At 41.4% G+C, this 12,791-nt stretch overlaps 1 protein-coding gene across 2 annotated transcripts in view; it reads left to right on the top strand.

Annotated features, from left to right (window-relative positions):
* Positions 1–10,905: 10,905 nt before the first annotated feature.
* LOC112233068 (polyhomeotic-like protein 2) overlaps positions 10,906–12,791 on the top strand; it is a 46,518-nt gene continuing 44,632 nt past the window's right edge. For both annotated transcript variants that reach the window (XM_042299338.1, XM_024400455.2), the window contains exon 1: positions 10,906–10,989. The gene's annotated coding sequence lies outside the window, so the exon portion shown is untranslated. The remainder of the gene's footprint in view (positions 10,990–12,791) is intronic.

Here is a 12,791-nt window from a genome sequence, read left to right as displayed (position 1 = left end):
TAGGCTATTTTAATGATATAGCATTCACTATGTGCAGACACGCTATTAAATGATAACAAACACAAAGACAAGATGATAAAATGTAGGCTCTCTCTGAAAGGGACAGAGTGGCATGTGCTTAGGTGGAAGTGCATAGTAGTGTTGATGTAGGAAGATGGCCAAGGTTGAGTTCCTTGTGGATTAGATTAATTAAAAGTTCAAGCACTGAGGTTATTTATAAATGAGACCATATTGTGGGGTGAGTGATCTTCATAGTAATCCTTCATTTGGTGATAAAAGCACCAAATTTGGTACAGATTATATCAAAACTCAAAAGATGTAGATAATGGTCCAACGCAGGTATGGCCCTGTGGCAGACACCTTCCAAAATGGCCACTGGCACTCTTATTTGTATTAATAATATAAATTCAATATTCTACATACTCCTACAGTAATTGTTTAGGTATTTTCTAAATCCTGGAGAACCATGTTTACATGGGAAAGCAGTAGGGGTGGCACAGATTTTTGCAGCATCTGTTAGGTGAAGTGCATCTATGTTTAAACAATATGTTTTTCTATGCATCGGCAGGAAAGAATGTCAGCGTTGAGTAAGCTCAATGGAGGAGGTGTGTTAACAATAGCTGGTGCCCAATCTTTAATATTAAGGAACTCTTGAAGTTCTGGGTACGCGCAATGCTGTCGAGGGAACGCCAAGTAAAAATGTGATTCACATTAAAAAAATATATATGTATATTTTTTTTAAATCTTCACATTTTCAAACAGCACAATTAGATTTTACAACGGGGCTATACATTTGGGTGAGTTTTTTTTCTCGCCTGAGTAGCCTCGTTTCACTGTCAAAAATAAAATTAAACCATCTGGTGTTCAGCGAAATAACACCACAATGTAAAAACAGGTAGCCTAGTCAAATAATTAACATTTTGGACACTACAGTGAAAATGGTTCACTTGGTTAAAGAAAGGCCCCTGAACTCTGGTGTATTTTCTACATTATGGTAAATACATGTTCAGTTAATTTAATGAGAATTGTGACTGTTTGGATTTAATGTAAATAATTGTATTTGTGGTGTTTGAAGCTATAGTGTTGATTCTGTAATTTGTAGTTTATTTTATTTGTATAGAGTTTTTTACATTTGTTGTATTGCTGTCCGCAGGGCACAAATGTAAATGAGACCCTGGTCTCAATGGGTTCCCCTAAATAAATAAAAGTTCAATAAAAATGAATAAGTGCATCGAGGACTTCATTCTTACAGTGACCGTACATACATATCCCAAACAGAAGCCATGGATTACAGGCAACATCCGCATCGAGCTAAAGGCTAGAGCTGACTTTTTAAAGGGGCGAGACACTAATCCGGACACTTATAAGAAATCTCGCTATGCCCTATGACAAACCATCAAACAAGCAAAGTGTTAATACAGGACGATCAAATCTTACTACACTGGTTCTGACACTCGTCGGATGTGTCAGGGAATGCAAACTATCACCAGTTACGAAGGGAAACTCAGCTGTGAGCTGCCCAGTGACGCAAGCCTACCAGACGAGCTAAATGCTTTTGATGCTCGCTTCAAGTCAAGTAATAATGAACCATGCATGAGAGCACTAGCTCTTCTGGATGACTGTGTGATCACACTCTCCGTAGCCAATGTGAGTAAGACCTTTAAACAGGTTAACATTCAGAATGCCGCAGGGCCAGATGGATTACCAGGATGCGTACTCAGAGCATGCACTGACCAGCTGGCAAGTGTCTTCACTGACATTTCCAACCTCTCCCTGACCCAGTGTCACGTTCTGACCTTAGTTCTTTTGTTATGTCTTTGTTTTAGTATGGTCAGGGCGTGAGTTGGGTGGGTTGTCTATGTTCCTTTTTCTATGTTGTGTTTTGCGTTTGGCCTGGTATGGTTCTCAATCAGAGGCAGGTGTCGTTAGTTGTCTCTGATTGAGAATCATACTTAGGTAGCCTTTTCCCACTTGTGTTTTGTGGGTGATTATTTTCTGTTATGTGTATATCACCTCTCAGAACTGTTTCATTTCCTTTCTCCTTTGTTATTTTGTTTAGTGTTCTCGGTTTAAAAAATATATGATGAACATTTACCACGCTGCGCTTTGGTCCTCACCTCATTCCAACGACGATCGTGACACCCAGTCTGTAATAGCTACAGTTGGTCGGAAGTTTACATACACTTAGGTTGGAGTCATTAAAACTAGTTTTCAGCCACTCCACAAATTTCTTGTTAACAAACTATAGTTTTGGCAAGTCGGTTAGGACATCTACTTAGCGCATGGCACAAGTAATTTTTCCAACAATTGTTTACAGACAGATTATTTCACTTAAAATTCACTGTATCACAATTCCAGTGGGTCAGAAGTGTACATACACTAAGTTGACTGTGCCTTTAAACAGCTTGGAAAATTCCAGAAAATGATGTCATGGCTTTAGAAGCTTCTGACAGTCTAATTGACATAATCTGCATCAATTGGACGTGTACCTGTGGATGTATTTCATGTATTCCTACCTTCAAACTCAGTGTACCTTTGCTTGACATCATGGGAAAATCAAAAGAAATCAGCCAAGACCTCAGAAACAATTGTAGACACCCACAAGTCTGGTTCATCCTTGTGAGTAATTTCCAAACACCTGAAGATACCATGTTCATCTGTACAAACAATAGTACGCAAGTATAAACACCATGGGACCACACAGCCGTCATACCGCTCAATGAAGCACGGGGGTGGCAGCATCATGTTGTGGGGGTGCTTTGCTGCAGGAGGGACTGGTGCACTTCACAAAATAGATGGCGTCATGAGGAGGGAAAATTATGTGGATATGTTGAAGCAACATCTCAAGACATCAGTCAGCAAGTTAAAGCTTGGTCGCAAATGGACAATGACCCCAAGCATACTTCCAAAGTTGTGGAAAAATGGCTTAAGGACAACAAAGTCAAGGTATTGGAGTGGCCATCACAAAGCCCTGACCTCAATTCTATAGAAAATTTGTGGGCAGAACTGAAAAAGCTTGTGCAAGCAAGGAGGCCTACAAACCTGACTCAGTTACACCAGCTCTGTCAGGAGGAATGGGCCAAAATTCACCCAACTTATTGTGGGAAGCTTGTGGAAGGCTACCCAAAACGTTTGACCCAAGTTAAAAAAAATGTAAAGGCAATGCTACCAAATACTAATTGAGTGTTTGTAAACTTCTGACCCACTGGGAATGTGAAAAAAAAGCTGAAATAAATCATTCTCTCTACTATTATTCTGACATTTCACATTCTTGAAATAAAGTGGTGATCCTAACTGACTTAAAACAGCAAATTTTTACTCGGATTAAATGTCAGGAATTGTGAAAAACTGAGTTTAAATGTATTTGGCCAAGGTGTACATAAACTTCCGACTTCAACTGAACTGTATATTTTTCAACAGATCACCGTAGCCCCTGTTCCCAAGAACGCCAAGGTAAACTGTTTAAATGACTATCACCCCGTAGCACTCACATCTGTAGCCATGAAATACTTTGAAAGGCTGGTCATGAGAAATCATGTCGTAACCAAAAAAGTGTTAAACAAATCAAAATATATTTTATATTTGGGATTCTTCAAAGTAGCCACCCTTGTAGAAAATAGTAAAACATTAAGAAAAACACTTGAATGAGTAGGTGTGTCCAAACTTTGACTGGTACTGTTTGATTTTGATCAGAACATCCTCCGCCTTGTTTTGGGCCAGCATTATAAAGGTTGAAATAAATAAATAAATAAACATAACCCGGAAAGAGAAGTTTGGCATGAACCTTGGTGCAGGAATAAACAGCACACGACTGACAGGAAACAAATCCTTAGCCAATGACTTGACCAAGTTCTTGTCAGTCCTGAGTTGTTAACTACGGCATCGTGGTAATCCCAAGCTGCTCTTTTTTTAAATTCAACCTTTGCTTTGTAAGATGGGTGCCACAGCCTCCAGGTGCCAGATCTGTGATGGCTTGATATATAAATCTTTTCAGGACACATAAATCTGCAAAAGTTGGTGCTTTTATCACAAAATGTATAATCATTATGGGAACGTCAGTGTAGCTGCCCCACTAATAAAATATTTGCATTGGAAATAGATTTAGTATTGAACCTGTTGAAAATCAGGAGGAGCAATTGGACGTCAAATGAACAATAAACTCACATTCTGGCTGAGTAGGCTCTGGTATCATGCTACTATTAGTGGCCTCACTGGCCTGGTAATGACAAGGAAGACGTTATGTCCACTTTTAAAACATTACGTCATGTGAATGCCTGAAAATTTAGGACAATGGCCATTGCTCATAGTAGAAGAATAGTGGCCAGTTCCATAAATGGTTATGAGAGACACGTAATAATACTCAGCTGGAGGGAAGCTTTGCAAGTGGAGGGAAGGGATGCTTAGCAGATCTAGTTTACAGCTCAAAACCACCTACAGGACAAAAATGCCAATATGTTTGGTCTAATAAGAAATGGGTCTGAAGTGCAGTACTTTTCCATGTTGTGTGAATTGCTAAGGGTAAATGTGTTGCTGATATCATTGGATGCATTTTAGCCAACCTTTGTTCATTATAGGGAGCTGTCCGGTAATCGGAATGCGTAAATTAACAAAAAAAACTTTAATGAGATGCAAGAAAAGACCACGTGCAAAGACTTCTGCTCTAAACTGGGATTTAATCAACACTCTTTGAAAGGGAACATAAACAATAACGTTAAAAGAAAGAATGGGTGGAGTTTTGGTGGGGTCACTATTGTTAAATACATAAAAAGAGAATACTTGAATTACAAGCCATTGTGAACACCTTGTGACAAAGGCCGTGCAACATGATAAATGATACATGATAAAACAATCCTAGATAGAGGATAAGCTAAGCAATGACAAGATGAGTCCTTTTGTCCTGTAAACAAATTCACCCAAAGAACGTTTGATTACATTATGACAAGTATTGAGTCATTTAATGTCAGGTCATGTCAGTCACTACAGGCCGAAATGCTAGAACGGAAACAGGATAGTGGAAAGCACATTGGGTATTTGCAATCCAATACTTACATGGTGTCATCTACCACTGAAAGGACTTCCACCTCACAGAGGCTTCAATAATTTGGTGAGTCCATATGTTTCTACTAAGTTGTGTGCTAGCCAAACAACCTGCAAACAGCAGAATAAGACAGGCCAGCCAACTGATGTTTACAAGAAAGAACCAGGTCTGCACCATCTTAGTTATGACATTATTTACGTGTTACAGGATTATTCGATCATTTGTTCTGTCTCTCTGTATGTCTGTCCCTCTCACCTGTCATGGAAGTGTTGCATTGTTTCTCTCATGCGAGTACAGGTGAGTGAGTGCTTATCTGGACAGTTCCTAGCACTTACTGTAATCCCCTTGAGTACAGTTTCTATTTTAAGGAAGCGCTTCTCAATGGTTTGATAATAGCACTTCTGACACCTGGATGATGCTGTGGCTGAATGTAACATTCAGGTCTTAGGACCAGATTTACTAAGCGTTTGCACACAAAGTTACAACCTATACATTTCAGAATGGAATCATTTCTAAAGCTAAACATACTATTGGTTACATTTCAACTCAATCCTAACCTAAAATAACCTTTGTTTCCTTTTATTCCCTCTGAAATACAACAACTGCAAACTTTTCACCATGGAAATATTTTTGGTCTTTTTGGTCTTACATCTTGCCTGTAAGACCAAATAGAAGTTTGAGATGTACACCTTTGTCTTGCAGGTGTATTGGTGATGAGGGCTGAGGGCTGAGGGCTGAGGGCTGAGGGCTGAGGGCTGTGGCTGAGGGCTGGGGGTGAACTGGCCGATGGCCACCTTGACTTCCCTTGAGAGAGGATGAGCTCAGGTAAAAACATGACACCTAATCCAGGTGGTCACGTGACCTCCCCCAGTGCTGCTGTCTCATGGGAATACTCCCTGTCTCCAGGGTGACTCACCCTCACATGACGGGAACCTGATCCCCTCAACACCTGCTTGCTCTGACTGAGGCCGTACCTGTTCTTGCTGCCTAATCCAGAATCCTGCCTCCATCCTGCCTCCAACCTCCAATCCCAGCCAAACCCAGGAGACGGACATCCAAACTGGCCAATCCAGAGAACAGAGGAAAGACACAAGGTATAAGTGCTTTGAGAGACACTATGCACAATGAATAAATCATGAAAGTAGACAAATACATGCAAGGCCATCGGTAGAACAGCCACGAATGTGGTATAAGTGGCATGACATAGAACAAATATTGAGGTAGACAGACTGGTGCAAGGATATTTCTCCTCAAAACAACTAGTTCACTCTGTTAAGCCAGTGCCAAAGCAAACGTGTTGTAGTAGAAATGTAGACGTTTTACTGTGTAGCCTAGCATGCCGTCATTCCGCCCCAACCTCCTCTCTCTGTCATGTCCCTGTTGTACTGTATAGTTGAATGGGGTCTGCCAGTTTGCTGAGTTCCAACAGAAGGATCAAGGCCTGATCCGGTGGTGGACGGGGGGGGGGGCAAAAGAGTATGACCAGTGTACCCAAAGCAAGTACGCCCACATTCACTTCCTCACCGCTCTTGTCCCAGTCATCAAGGGCCATTTTGCAATTGAGATTGACACTGTCCAATGGCTCATGGCACAGCATGAAAGCGGAGTGTCAAATTGAAACCATCACGCCGACAAAGGTGGTGGTATCACATCAGTGCACAGCGCATGCAGTTTCATGCCACTGTTCTGTTGCGAAATATGCATTCCCTTTTGCCTCTTTTTTTCTTGTGACTAGGGGAAATAGGAGAACAGGCTCCCCCCCAAAAAAATTGATGAGTCATTCAGTTCAATGATGAGTCATAGCCAGGGGTGAAAGTAAGGCGGTATGGTCCGGTATGGCATCCAGGCAAAAATAAATAGTGGGTGTATGCCATTCTGGTCAAATGTGAGCCGCTCACAATAATTCAAACAAAATGCCAAAGAAAACGATAGGCAATTACACCCATATTTAACAGTACTGCATGTCCACTGTATGGAACTGAGCGATCTGACTTGAAAACGGGCACATAGGCCTACTCTCCAAATCGTGTTGTGGCCAACCGGAGTGCTTTTTGAAGGGATTGTTTGACAATCAGATGAAAACATGACTGGTTGTGTTTATGCCACATTAAAATGTAACAGATGATAAAAGTTATATGACAAACCTTTATTATTGCCTGCTATGCCCACGGAGATCACTAAAATGAATAGGGATTCTATATGCAATTCAATGGTTAGACCCATGACATTTTTAGTAGTAGGCCTCGTACCAGTAAGAAATGTAATCTACTTTCACCCCTTGTCATAGCTAGAGTCCCTGGGTCAAGCTGGTAAATGTGCTGACTAATCGAATGAATGGATGAATTAACTTAATGAGCATGGGAATTTAAATGAAGGACACGAGTAACTGGAATTCCAAATGTGACAGAGACAGTAACATAACATGTTCTAGCTTTGAGGTATCTCTCAACAGTTGTTGACCATTTTCTGGGAACCAAAATCCCATCCAGGAGAGTTCAAGTTCTGAACAAGGCTTATAAATGTTCTTCAAAGGATTCCTGCAGTAGATGAAAAGATCCCAAAAAGTTAGTCCAAGCCCCTAAAAAACAACAACAGGATGTTGGTCAAAGGAGGAGGTGAAAAGAAAGGTGGAGAGTTTACCATATCAGCCATTGCTTCCAGAGATCCACTCTCACTTGTGGCCATGGGAAGATGTTTCCATATCTCTTAGAAGTCAGTGTGTTTGAGGAATGTAGGTGAAAATATATGTTTAAAAAAAGCATGGTCTTTACACAGAAAGTTATACTTTCGTTCCAATGTGAGAAAGCCGTGCTCTGTAGCCCACACCGTTTGGCCTGTTTGTGTTTGAACACATTATGCAATGCTCCAGCAACCTTCCATAGATTTACAGAGCTGTTCGGGCAACCTGGTAGCAGGGCCCTGTTGGCAGTACTGTATGCTGCTGCCATCTTGTGGAGAATAACACCCATAACTTTGAGCACAGAAAAGCAGGACCTAATACTGACCCAACACAACACCATACAATAAAACATAAACTTAATTGCCCGTGTAGGGAAGTTGTCTTGCACATACATAAAAAGAGCACTGTCAATTTAATACACAAAATATACATTTGTAAACATTCAGCTGTTCAAACACTGTTGGAAAATGACAGCAACCCACTATGGTGAAATGACAGCAATTAAATGAGGCTGTATGTCAGTGATGTACCTAAATAATTGAACATTCACTTTCCTTATATATTCTGTTCAGTATAATTTCAGATGATCAGAAACTCCAAAACATGTTGTGCTTAAATAAGCGACATACAGAGAAAGTAGTCAATTATTTTATACAACAATAATTAGGTTTGGCTGTATCAGGTTAGGATAAGGGCCTTAATGTATTTAGAGCAACATCAAGAACAACATGGCCAGTGAGTGGTACACAGCATGTAGTGGTGTATAATTCCAGAGTTGACCGTAGGTCACTGTTCACACAGAGACTCTCCCTTCTTCTTCTTCTTCTTCTGTTGTTTTTTTCGAGATTATCGAGCAAAAAGCCTCCAACCAGTCAATCAGCATCTCCCCATTACTGTGACGCCACGTCAAATATTTCCATCTACTGCTCCAAGCTTTATCACATGATGCGAGATCAACACAAGGCCATAGTTAACACACTACGTGTTCAATGTTCCTAAATATTAAGAGGTGGTGAAATGGAATTGCAGAAGAAACGTCCAAATGGTCGAATAAACATGGGAGAAGCTTGCAAAGTAAATAGTCAAAATACAAAAGGAATGTATCTCGCTCAAAACACTGTAATGGCATTGACTTCAAAACATCAGAGGCTACACAAACATGGATGATATTCTGTATTTAGCAGATTCGGTTAAGGACAATATAACCCCCAGTCAAGTACATCTCAGTGGTACTGATGGACTGTACTTGCGATTAGATTACATATCGCTCAGCGTTGTCCCAGGCTATCAGCCATGTCTTTTATGCAGTAGTAGGATATAAAGTTTGTGTAGAGATGGAGAATATAATCCTCTGTACAGCTAGGTCAAAGACAGGTCAGAACTAGCCTGCTATAATTGGACCACGCAGTATGCACATGCTTAATTTCAGTCATCAACTCCATGTACGTGCAGTACCATACTGTAATCAGATTACACCACAATCACGCCATCTACCGCACTATGGCGGATGATATCAACCGAGACAGCTGTGTCTATGTAGCCATGTATATTTTGCCCCATCTTCTTCGTATTGCTCAAAATGACATACACATAGTGAACACATTTACACAATACAATATCACTCCTCCAAGATATGTCTGAACAATGTAAAACTACCCCATCAATCAAAGTCTAGCTCATCAACATGATGTAATATCATTCCATATAAGAATACTCAAAAATAAAAAACACTTTCTACCAGAAAGCTATGATATGAAAAAGCTGTAAGAGGTTAAATGAAGCCCCGGGCCTGGCCCTTACCTGTTCTTGGCTTGGACCCCTTACCAGACTGGTGGCCTCTGTGGGGCCAGGGATAGGGATCTTGACCCCCTCGGTGGTGGACATGGTCTTCTGGTCCTATGGTCTTGGTTGTGGAGGGGAGCTGAGGGCGGAAGCTGAGGAGCTGTGGTGGTGGTACAGCAGTAGGGAGAAATAGAGTCAGAGGCGGCTATCTAATCCTGGCTGGATCCCACAGTGTGTGTGTGTGTTTATGTGTGTGTGTGTGCTCCCATTCATCCCAATCGGCCTCTGTCGTCACCTACAAACAGCCCATTGGACAAATTACATGGAATGTACCAGCTTTTTTAGGAGCATAATAAACAGTTAAATGCCATTTGTTAATAGCCATCTCACTTCTCTTTAAAGTGTGCTATTGTTTTGTTATTAGTCATTATATATTGGTTCCACAAAATATTTTTGCGTGAAAAGTCAGGCAGCTAGTATCATTGTGCACAACTGCTTCAATCTGATCATAGTAATTATTCACTTTAGGGTTCCTTTTTCCTTCCACATGTGATGAGCTGATAAAAAAACTATCCTGCCATCAAATAAAAGGTAGAATACAGCAGTCTCACTTCCCTCAGTTCCCGAGCCATTTCCTGCCCTAGCCGTTTCCTGACCTGCCTAAATTCCCTATTGCTGTCTGCACCTGTGTGTCTAGCACAATTACGTGTACAATCACTTAGTAGCCTTCGATGTCCCCCGATTGAATTACATTTCGGAACCTTTTATTACCCAAGACCGAGAACAAATCATTCATATTTTAGTTGTTTCAAAATGAGCACTCGGGTGATTAGCACTCTGTTTTCAATCATAGATGACTTTCCATTGCACCATAAATGGACCATAAACTCAAGGCCGTCAAGCTTCAGAAGTTCTATATAGTCCCCTATAATGACTCTCTCTCTCTCTCTCTCTCTCTCTCTCTCTCTCTCTCTCTCTCTCTCTCTCTCTCTCTCTCTCTCTCCCTCTCTCTCTCTCTCTCTCTCTCTCTCACACACACGCACAAGACACACACACACATTGTAATGCACTTGCATGTTACTCTATCAATGCACAGCTTTGGCAGACCCACTCACACACCCTGACCAAACTCCAATTTTGTGGGAGATGCAGTAACATCACAAGTAAGGGTTAAATCTCTCTGTGCTACCATGGAGACAATGACAGGCATTCTGTACTACAGCCGTGTCATCGGCATTCTACAAGACAACAAGGGAGGAGGGCCAGGGGGAAGGGGGAAGGCCACAGGCTAATAGATGCTAACCATTGGCTCATTTGAATCACATGACTGCTTTTGGAATTCTAATTCATGCAGGATTTTTTCCCACCTCCAGCTCCTCCTCTACCCTTGGTCTATTCTGAGGCTGGCAGAGCAAGACCCAGATATGGTGTAGTATAACAGGAAAGAAACAAGAAACCTATACAGCATGGAGGGAGGCCTGTGTTGAAGGTATGGAAGCATGGCTTTGTGTCTTTTTGAAAGTCATTTTTCATGCCTTGCTGATGCTGTAACTATAACTCTGGCTCTGTTGTGTGCTTGTTGTTGGAGTATGTGTGCATGATTTACTGTTTGCATACGTGTATGTGTGCATGTGTGTGAACTGGTACATGTGGATTCTCTGCAAGTGTTGCTGGTGTAAGTGTGCGTGCTTGTATGTGTGTGTGTGTGTGTGTGTGTGTGTGTGTGTGTGTGTGTGTGTGTGCATCCATGTGTTTGTGTGCCTCTCAACTAACATGCCTTCTGCAGTCTCTTCAGCACACTATTCAGACACTTAAGTCTGACCTGGACAGTATTGGAACAGTTCTGTAAAGATTTTACCATTTTATTTACATTTGTCAAGTGTATCAGGGACTGACTTGATTCAAATCATGGCATTCTTGTCAAATGGGCTCTCTATCCATGGATCCAAAGGAGACAGACTGTCTAGTTGGTTGAGGATCAAAACATGCCATTTCTGTTAGGACTGTCTTATGACAGCTTAAAGCATCTCCTTTTACTATCATGTCGAACTCACATGCCACTCTCCCAACACATGCACACGGGGTAATGTAAAAAAATAAATGGCATGCTTTCTGGAACCATTTGATGTTTGCATTGAAAGATCAGTGAGTGAAGGCCTGTAGACGTTGAGTACAGACAGACTGCATTTACCCAGATTGAAATTGTAGACCTATAACCTGTATGAACACTGATCATAAAAGATCTGTGGGAGAGCTTCTGACAGCCGAGGCAGCAGAACTCAGTGTAACTCAGTGTGTCGTTAGGAAGTGAGTGTCGACAGGTTGGAGTGCCTCGGCTCTGATGAGGTATGGCCCTGTCCCCTCTCCCCCTTTGGCAAGGCAGTTGGTCTGGAGGGTCTGGAGGTCTGGGAGCAGATGAAAGTGACTCCTTCTCACGTCCAGGTGTTATTCCTCCTGGTCCCCCTGGTCCTGCTGGTCCCTATGCTTGCGCTCTCTCTCTCTCTCTCACTCCCTCTCTCTCTCCCTCCCTTTCTTTCACTCTCTCACCCCCTTTCTCTCTCTCGCTCTCTCTCTCTCTTTCTCTCTCTCTCAATTCAAAGGGCTTTATTAGCATGGGAAACATATGTTCACATTGCCAAAGCAAGTGAAATAAATAATAAACAATAGTGAAATAAACAATAAAAAATGAACAGGTAACATTACACTCACAAAAGTTCCAAAGGAATAGAGACATTTCACATGTCATATTATGGCTATATACAGTGTTGTAACGATGTAGACAAGGGAAAATAAATAAACGTAAATATGGGTTGTATTTATAATGGTGTTTGGTCTTCACTGGTTGCCGTTTTCTTGTGGCAACAGGTCACACATCTTGCTGCTGTGATTGCACACTGTGGTATTTCATCCAATCAATATGGGAGTTTATCAAAATTGCATTCGTTTTCGAATGATTTGTGGGTCTGTGTAATCTGAGGGAAATAATATGGTCATACATTTGGCAGGAGGTTAGGATGTGCAGCTCGTTTTGGGCAGTGTGCACATAGCCTGTCTTCTCTTGAGAGCCAGGTCTGCCTACGGCGACCTTTCTCAATATCAGGGCTATGCTCACTGAGTCTGTACATAGTCAAAGCTATCCTTAATTTTGGGTCAGTCACAGTGGTCAGGTATTCTGCCACTGTGTACTCACTGTTTAGGGCCAAATAGCACTCTTTTTTGTTAATTATTTTCAACGTGTCAAGTAATTCTATGTTTGTTTTCTCATGATTTGGTTGGGTCTAATTGTGTTGT

This window comes from Oncorhynchus tshawytscha, linkage group LG16, assembly GCF_018296145.1.
Source record: "Oncorhynchus tshawytscha isolate Ot180627B linkage group LG16, Otsh_v2.0, whole genome shotgun sequence".
Lineage (NCBI taxonomy): Eukaryota > Metazoa > Chordata > Actinopteri > Salmoniformes > Salmonidae > Oncorhynchus > Oncorhynchus tshawytscha.
Note: the sequence above shows the minus strand (reverse complement) of the source record. Positions and strands in the feature narration are given on the sequence as shown.